This window comes from Idiotropiscis lumnitzeri, chromosome 2 (genome assembly GCF_059441095.1).
Source record: "Idiotropiscis lumnitzeri isolate Australia: NSW breed Sydney's pygmy pipehorse chromosome 2, RoL_Ilum_1.0, whole genome shotgun sequence".
NCBI classification, from domain to species: Eukaryota; Metazoa; Chordata; class Actinopteri; order Syngnathiformes; family Syngnathidae; genus Idiotropiscis; species Idiotropiscis lumnitzeri.
The window spans coordinates 2,106,481-2,116,091 of record NC_142392.1 but is presented as its reverse complement, the minus strand read 5'-3'; the positions used below and the strand labels follow the sequence as shown (position 1 = coordinate 2,116,091).

General features: G+C 45.7%; 1 protein-coding gene across 2 annotated transcripts in view; it reads right to left on the bottom strand.

Annotated features, from left to right (window-relative positions):
• chrm2a (cholinergic receptor, muscarinic 2a) overlaps positions 1 to 9,611 on the bottom strand; it is a 36,212-nt gene that overhangs the window by 4,996 nt on the left and 21,605 nt on the right. The window lies entirely within an intron of this gene.

Here is a 9,611-nt window from a genome sequence, read left to right as displayed (position 1 = left end):
ACATCTGTTTGATAACCTCTCGGGTAACAATTGTCAAGGCAGCGCTTTGCATTGTTCTGTCGTGTTATTAAATTGTGCTGTCAAGGCGCCTGCAGATCTCGGGAAAATATTCAGAAATATGTCATTTAAATGGTAGAAAATGAGAAGATCATGCATTGAAAGAAATGAAACAAGATAAAGTTTGGAACGTAGCCTCCTGTCCCCCTTCTTAAAAACGGGGACCACCACCCCCGTCTGCCAATTCAGAGACTCTGTCCCCGGTGTCTTAATAATGCTGTAGCTGCGTCTCAACACGGACAGCACCACAACATCCAACGTAGAGCTGGTCGATACAGCTAAAATGTTTGTCACCATATAGGTATTTCATATCAGTCTATTATATTTTTTAAACCTATTCAAAAAATGATAAAGTAAAATAGAACTCAACTATCCAGAGGAAAATGACCAACCAATTTTAATGCTATCAAAATTTTCTAGTGGTTTGTCCAAAATTCACTGGCCCTAATTACTACTATGAGTGACGTAAGTGTTTGTGCTGCATTTGAGTGCACAGTTGTGAACATTCACTTATCTGCCGTGCCAGAAATCCCCAATGGTGGCATTGGGGCATAGAGCTAAACTGGCCTAATCCCTATAAAATGTTTAACACCGTCGATTTACGCCGGCAAAGCGCAACAATACAAACGGGACACACTTGTTTCCCGCCCAGTGGATTAGAATTGCAGTGCTGATGGTCACAGCGCCCTCCCAAAGGTGGCTGCTCTTTGTCCTCCACCTAAGCCTCAGCGCACCTGAGAGCTCGGACACTCACAAGAGTCCAAACAAATCCATCTGGTGTCGCTGTGGACACTCCCTCCTCCTCTTGTTTTGACAGCCCGCAACATCTCTGCATGTCCCTGAGGTGCCCGAATGGAAAGAGTTTTTTTCTTTCTTGCCGTCGACTCTCCAGCATGCTGAGTGAGCGGTCGCCTGGGGAGATTTGCGGCGAGTTATCTTAGCGTAGCTATCAATCATTGGGCTCCCCTACCGCGCGTCCGCCCCAACCTCATCAGAACGCTGACGCCAATGATCGCACCCTTTGACTGATGAACATAATGCTGGTGCCAGCTTCCTTTCAGGCCGACATACCTCACACAGATTCCTAAATGGCTTCTTTTGTCTCAGGTATTAGCCTGCTGGAAGCGGCCGTGCGAATAAATGAGCTTTCCGTATTGTTCCTTGTTCCGATCTGCAGTTTGCTCACTAGAGCCGAAAATTGCTTATGCCCTTTGGGGAGCACAAAAAGGCCATGCTTGCCCTTTCAGAGCCACTCTTACCCCCCGCGTTTTGTGCTTTGCACAGGTGAGCAGAGAGTGGGAGTAGTGAAATGATAACGCCTCCTTGCCTTTTTAATTTGAAGCCGCTTTAAGGGGTCAGCGCTTTTTGTCGGGGACACGCAACAGGTGGCGTATGACGCCCGCGTCGGAGCACACGATGTGATTTGTGAGTGTGGCAGCAGCGCATTTAAGGCGGCCCACTTGGACGCTTCGCCCGTGCTCTGGGTTCACACTTTACATCTGCGGATCTCAGCTAAATCCCGTGGGCACCTGTGCCCCACTCTCCCCCATCCCGAGCGTTTGCATTTCCATCATCGGCGGTGCTCTCCATCAAGGACTCGGCCGGCGTTTATTTGCCATTTGGTGACGAGCATGACTGGAATGCAAAAACTGTGATTGCGGCTGCACAGCTGGGATGTCGAGAGGATGGAATGGGTCGATGCACTCCAGATGTGTCTTTCTACAAAACACCCGTATAAGAAAGAGGAAACCAGTTTGAATCTAATTGAGCACGATTGGTCAACAAAAACTGGAAGTCATTGAGCTCATCTATGAAATTTGTGGACTTTTTTTCGTGACACAATGTAACAATGGCCACATTGCTAGGCACAAATAAGGCATTTTTCGCACTTCTCTTCCTCATCCTTGCATGCTGAGGGATCAGTATTGTAATTGAGCTAAAGTGTCTGTCTCCAAAGACTAGATAGTCTCTAGATAGCTCCGCCCATCTTGTTAAAATAGATTTCTTTAACATGGAAAACATTGCATATGGTTACACCTGGTGGTTCAATGGATAACTGTATCTGATCCTGTATTTGATAGATTCTGCACTAGAACAAGTTAGAAATTGAGCTAAGATTGGATATCGGCACTAACTTGCAAAGATAAAGATAAACACTGAGCAATTTTAGGAACTCTGATCGTAGAAAAAAATTGCCCATTGTGATATTGCTGTGACTACTAAGATGTCAGCCCTCATCCAATGTTTCCAAATAAACTTCACACTGATGCTTGAGTGATTGGTCAACCAAACAGTGGATGTTGTTGCGACAGATTGCTCATTTCCTGTTCCCTGTTTTAGAATGTAATCCTCCTGCAAAAAGGCTCGGCTTTGACACTTGACTTTTGCAGCCGGAAAGAGGACAAACGGATACATCAGAATTCAGTAATTAGCTGTGCTGGATACTTGAGTATTGATTGTGCTCTGGGGAACAGAGGAGGGCTCCTAATTTACCCAACTCGCATGAAAGAAGTAGCTTGTTGCTGGGGTGGTACCCTCAAAGATTTTGCTTCTGTGGCCTTGTTACTTGACTTCTCCATCTTGAGATCATCTCTAGAAACCGTTACCAGGGAGTATTATAATTGAGAGTATAGAAATGTTCTTGTACCCTACCTAAAACTCAGAAAGTTCAGGGGTACAAATGCACGTCTCCCCACAAAGGTTCTGCTTCTCCTTCGCCCCAACTGTTGACTTTTACATATCTGCACCTTTACGGTACTGTACAGTATCCTCTTGTCTGTGGTTTAAACCTCAGGGCTAAAAAAAAAAAAAGGACTCCTACTGTGGAGCTATTTCTATACTGGCTGCAGAACAGTGCTCAAGCCTAACAACAAGTGTGATTAATCATGTTTGGCACCAGTAGGCTTGCGTGTGCTTTCTATCAGAGGCGAGGTTCTTTAAGGTCGGCGATTGTTGCATCGCAGATCAGTGAATTTCTAATTTCAAGAGCTGAAGTTTGGCAAATGAGTTTTTTCCAGTGGTGTCAAAGATATCTCCTGTAAGCAGGACATAAGTGGGGGATCAAATCCTGACAGGTGTTGCATTATCCTGCCGTTAATCTCTCAGCAGGGGGATAAACGAGTTGCGGGTTTTGGGAACGTTGCCTAAGTGGGTGCTGTCACAACGCGGCTTGACTTGACGGGCCGTCGGTCAAGGATTAACGTTCCGTCGGCTTTATTTCCAGCGACGCCGCCGAGTGCATTGGTGCGAACTCTGATGGCCACTCGTGATTGACGGCGGCACGTCGCATTCACATCTGACACTTTGTCACCGTCTGCTGCCTGTTATGCGATGAAGGTGTACTTTGCCTTGCCTGTTCCCATCTGTGGGCCCGCTGCAGTTAAGACGGAGAACTGTAAATAGCACAAACTGTCCAAGGGCAACGTTTGCTTTGCTTCTTTATCGCTTTGCTGTGAATCACAGGAGGACGTGTGGGGGATGGCTGGCCAAACGCAGAAACAATGAAGTGGAACAAATCCAACAGGCACCCACTTTATCTCGTCCCCTCGCCGCCGCCGCCACCACCGCCGTGCCTGCCTTTTCTCTGTCATCGCTATCGGCCGCTATCTTAATGAGCACCAGCTTTCCATCGAGGGCGAATGCAAACCAGCCAGCCGGAGCAAAGCATCGCAAGGCGTTCAAGGCACATGCGTGGAAGCCGCGCTTCGCCATTAGGAATATTTAGATTGGCACCAACCTGTCAAGAGGAGAACATTCCGGGGCTTGTTCAACAATCATGGAGGCCAGATACTTTCCCGAAGGACTTTCCTCTCTTTAATTCAGTAATAAGTAAACATTATTTTCCCAAGAAACAACCAGCAGTGGTAGCTTGACCCAAGACTGTATGTGTCACATCCCACTGTAGTCCTAAAATAATGCAATGATTGCTTTTTGCTCTAGGCCTACTTAAGAGCTGCTGTAACAGGTTCGACCCCAGTTAGTTTTATTTGCTAATCCCGTCAATGCCCCAAATCTGAGTAACTAGGGTGTAATAAACATAACACAGATGGTGACCTTATTGTTTGTTTGCTGCAGAGCAAAAACAAAACAACAACAAAGCAAGCATTCTTTAAAACGTCCACCCGGGACAGGCCTTAGCTGAAACTCCAGAAGCAACACAATAGCGCAGAGCCTCTTCGCAGCCGACTCGCTCCGTAATGAGCCAGCTCATCGGAATGCATGCGAGCCGAAGAAACAGGTGAGTCCCTGAGGCAGCGTACAATCGAGCAAGGGCGCGCGCTAACGGCTTTCTTGGGAAATGATCGTAACGGCGGCAACGATAGGAAGACGCATTATGCGGACGCATTATGCTGGCATTCCCAGCCCAGCAGAGGATCCATTTCCTCAGAGTTCACTCGAGCGAAAACAAAAGGATGTGAGAGAAGATGGCCACCATCAACCGAGGCATGTTGTCTGGGATCAGCTAGTGAATGTTTACAAGTTCTGCATATTTGCAATTGTAGAGTAGCTGCAACCGTAGGGTTTTGGCCTTCTTTTGGCCATTATGTCTTTGTTCAACATCAGCAATACGTTTGAAATGAACGTAGCATACGGACGAAACATGCATTTGCTCTCTAAACTCTGGGACACTTTTGGACAGGTAGTCTTGTACGTTTGTTCAGTGCTCCAAAGACAACGACACGATTTTTGGCATGCGCAAATGCTCTGCTTCTGTTTCCATGCACACGTCCTTGAGTTGTGTCGTCAAGAACGTTGCCGTACACTTGGACCAACTTACACAACCGAAAGAGGAGACGTCTCTCGAGCCACTACAATCTGCTTGGAAAAAGTTTGTTATTTGTAGCCCGAGGGTTGCTATTAACAGCTGCCATGTCTCGCTGATATCTGATCAACTTTAATAAGACAGTAAAGCGCTCCGTGGTGGAGTGGAAGCAAATTGCTGCAGGTGAAAGCTGAATAAATCACGCCTCTTCTCTAGAGAAGCTATTATCTTTCGATGTATGGAAATGTGCTAATTAAAGGCAAATCAGAGGAGGATTCTTGAGTAAGTTATTAATGCAAGATTACATTTTTAAATTACACATTCAAGATTGTCCGTCTTCGTCATCCTCTTCTTTCTTCTTTCTTCTTTGTCCTTTTGTTTTCAAACGATGACATTTTTCCTGAGGGGCGTTGGACAAAAGCGTGGGTGTCTTTGGCGTTGACGGAGGACGTGACTCTGTCATTTTTCACACATGGTGCAAAGTGGTCGCAATATCAGAAGCGTTGATAGAGGCATCACTCTTTTTATGATTCTTGGAACGCTGCAGGATGTTCGCTGTTAATTCCACTGCCAGTTTGAGGTGCATGCTCTCTTGACATACGGCCCCCCGCCGGTTCCTCCGGGAATATCTGAGTCATTAACTTTGATCACATGATCACAGCTTGTTTCTCCACTTGTTAAATGCCATCCACATCCTGCTGGAATCGTCCTACGATGGTGAATACAAAAAAGGACATTTGGCACTGCGAACCCTTTTGGTGCGGTTTTACATTGAGAGTCTGCCCAAATGTCAACTATGAAAGGAACAAGCTTCTCCTCATTGGTTTTCATTTACTCAGAAATAAAAAAAACAGGATCCAGGCTATTGGCATGGCCTTTTTTGTATATTTTCAAGAACTGGAATCTCGTTGGCGTCTAGGAAGAATAGCCTCTGGTTGGTTTTACTACGTTCACATTTGGTTTGGTAACGGGAACTTTTTGGTTGAAAATTCTACATTTGGAGTCAGCCCATGAGTCAACCGCGAAAGCAAAAAGCTTCTCGGTTTGATTTCCTCTGACATAAAATCCCGGAATTGGACTGCCAGAGTGACCAAATATGGACAATTCAATTGGTCCTGGGGACCTTTCGGGAACAATTTTTAGATTTAGAGCCCACCTGTCTGCTAGGAATGAGCTCCTCTCGTTCGTTTTTATTTCCACGGACAAACTTTCCACAGAAGCACCACTCAAGATGGAATTCTCTGACCTTGGTGTTGTCTTTTGGCTCACTGCACACTCAATGAGACATTATCCAGACAGTGTACCGTTGAGTGGAGAGAAGCCAAAAAAGTAAAAAGAAATAGCCTTGGTCCCGGGGGGTGGTCTCCTCCCCGTCAAATATACAGCCGAACATTTTGAAGGGAATACAAAGCCCTTGGGCACGGACAACAACACGCTGGAGGTTGTTGATGGGAAGGCGGGAGTATTCATAGCGCTCTGTCTAAATATTTATGTTGTATCCCACCAGGCATCTGCTAAGACCCGTCCCCGCCGGTGGCCAGGTACCCTTGAGACTAGGGTGGAGGGAGGAGTGGAGGGCGGGTAACAGTGCTAGGAAATGAATGCAAATCTTTAATTATATCTCGGCGTCTGAAGATCGCCATCGCTTTCATTTCCTGCCTCTCGCTCGTCTCAGTGTGACATCGCGAGGTTGTCTGGCGACCAGTTCTTGCACCCTCGCAGGACGGGGCGCTTTCACACGAGGTCTTTTCAACCAAGCCACTTGGATGCAAACCGTAATGGGCAATGACAACAAAGACGACGATGTCAAATGGATGTTATGCTGCTACACCAACCAAGGTGGTCCTGATGTGAAAGCCTCGTAACAAATTTTCCCCTGAAGTCCCCCCACCTCATCAACATTAGCGCTAACATTAGTGTCTAACAGGAGGCTGCCAGAAGTTACTGCATCGCAATCAGAAATCTCGACGGTGACAAAGCTTCTGGCAGAATGCCAATGGATTAGATCTTAATGGACATGTCTTTTGGTTTAGGATGTTTGCAGTTAGCATCCTCATCCTCTACAAGGTCAATACTGCCTCATTTTGTTTAGATGCCTGATAGGTTGCAAGTCTTTCTAGTGAGAGAAGAAAGTGAACTCACATGGTAGATGGATTATCTGTAGTTAATGCAAAGCCATTTTTGGACCAGTTTAGAGAAACTGGATCACGTTCCCCCAGATAGCAGATGATCTCTCAAGGCAAACCTGCTGTGGTTGTAAATGACTGGATTAGAGATTGTTGTGCAAGTTGTTTGGTGGCCAAATGCAAAAGACAATGTTAGTGGTATCGGCCCTTCATCCTATTTGATTGCAGCAGTGCTGGAATAACAAACTTTTCTGCGCAGTAAAGCCAAATCCTAAAAATAAGAGCTGCACTCAAAACAAAGGCGCCTTTTGAATTATTACTGTGGAAACCTGGGGAAAAAAATACAGCAGCTGTGTAATTACGACATATTCATCCGTCCTCCGCGTCGCTCTCCCTTGTGTTCCCGCTTGACAGCTTTATTCTTTGAGGCTGGAATGCTGCCGGACCGACAATACCCTTCCTCGTTAGCGTTCGTCCGAGCAACAACGGTGCGTCCGCCTTGACGGCAGCGTCAACAAATCGCCTGCAGCCAATCGCGTCTTAGCCCAAGGAAGCTCGCTGTCATTTTTGATTTGCCTAATTGGCGAATTTTGACGTCATTCGCCCTTAAAAACAAAATCCGTGGAACGTTTGACCCAATTTTCAGCCAAGATCATGTTCGTCATTAACTATAAATCTTGGCTTTTATGGAAAACCCGCCCCGGGCTCGCTGGTATTGTTTTGCCGCTTCGCGTGGGAAACTTTCATGAGAGCTTGACGCGCCGTCATTTTCCTCCTCTCTGATGTCGTCAACTTGGAGGCCGTTGGTGGCGGGGCTAAAGCAACCTGCTACATATTAATGACGGCTCATACGTGGAAAAACTCTTAAGGTCAGGCCATTTGTATCTCAAGGCCCACAGTGTTTATCTTTACTACGCAAACTTTGGCTAGTCACCGCAGGTCGTGTCCCACAACCCACTACAAATAGAGAGTGCTCGTTGTAATAATTTCCCCCCGTTGCTTAATCCCGAAGTGGATATGCAATCACAAGCGGGCCCGATTCAAGTGGCAGCAAACACACCGCCATCCGGCAGCGTCTTTTTCTCCTGCTCGCCACAGGTCAAGTTGTAGCAATGTCAAGCGTCAAGCTAAACTGCACTTTGATCGCACGCTAATCTGCCCGTTGCCCGGACTTGACGTCACGCGCCACAGGCGGCCGCGGGAACAAATTCACAGTTGCCTCGATTGTCCCGCTGGCAGACGGAAGGACAGAAAAGCACCTCGCCTTATTTTGAATAAAAGAACACTGTTGTAATTTGACCGAGAGTGTGATTGAAGTGATGTCAAGCGATGGGGTGGAGGTGGCGAGTGGAGACGGCGACTGCTTGCAGGGTTCTTATCTTGATTGTAAGTGCGCTTGGTAAACAAGGAAAAAGGGCCGCCAGGATACACCGGGAGAGCTTATTTGACGACGAGTGGAGGCACATAAACGCAACATCAAGTTATACGGCGACAAAGCAAATAGCAGACGCACACAGACACACACACACACACTGTAAGTGATCCATGTGCTGCTGATGGAAGAAAGCCCTTTGTTCATTTACTGCTGAAATACACTCCCTCTCATGGCTCATTTAAAAAGGGGAGTACAGCGGCCGGCAATTCTTTATTCTCGCAAACTGCCTGGGAAATTAAAAGCAGTAAAAGCTTCTATTTATTTATTTATTTATTTTGCATAAATCTGTGCTGTAAAATCCACGCAGAAGCTTCTTGCATCATCGAGACCGAGATATGTCATTACAATGACATATTAAGTCAAAATCCAATAACACGTGTCTCAGCAATGGCTTGACCATTGATTTCTTTTTCTGTACATATATTTCAAATAGTAGATTTTGGGGGCTTTATGTTCCGCATCAAGACGGCATCTATTTTTAGATTGTAACCTTCACAATTTCTATGGCAGTTTTCTATCCATTCATTTGAAATGTCAGCGCTCCATATTGCATCTGCTTCTCTCAGCTTTTTCAAATTTTTTATTTTTTTTTTGTAAATTTAATTGAACTAATAGTCAACATTGTCATAAAAAATGCTTTAACCTAACCTTTGACTTTGTTGACGGAAAAAATAAATTTGCTCGGTTTGCTGTAGTAATACACTTTCAGACCACCAGGGTCAGCCCTGCACGCTCGCATTTTTATTTATTTATTTTTTTACTGGTTTCATGATTTTGATTTGTTTGTTTTATTCTCCTCTCTCAAGCTCCCGCCGTTGATTTTTCCATTCCCCCTGTGGAGCGTAGCTAAATGAGGTGTGACTCACCCACACGCACGCATGCACACACCCGCACACACAACAAGGGTTCCAGCCCAGAGGATGGGATGGAAATGATGCCACAATTGATTTTAAAGAGACAGCAAACATGACTCCATCTTTTGTGGGTCAGTCAGCGTGTTGCTATGGTAACACAAATACCTAACACGTTCATTTACTTCTGTTGGCGCGGCAAAGCCTTCACGAGAACGCCATCATGCTACAAAAAAAAAAACGAGGGTCAGACTATCAATAGGGTTCCTGCTTTGACATGAAACCAATACAATGCAAGCGTTTTTTATTTCCGTTCTCATTGTATATTTAAGTCGTATTGTATTCATGTATGTAATGCATATGACTTGACATAATGCCCT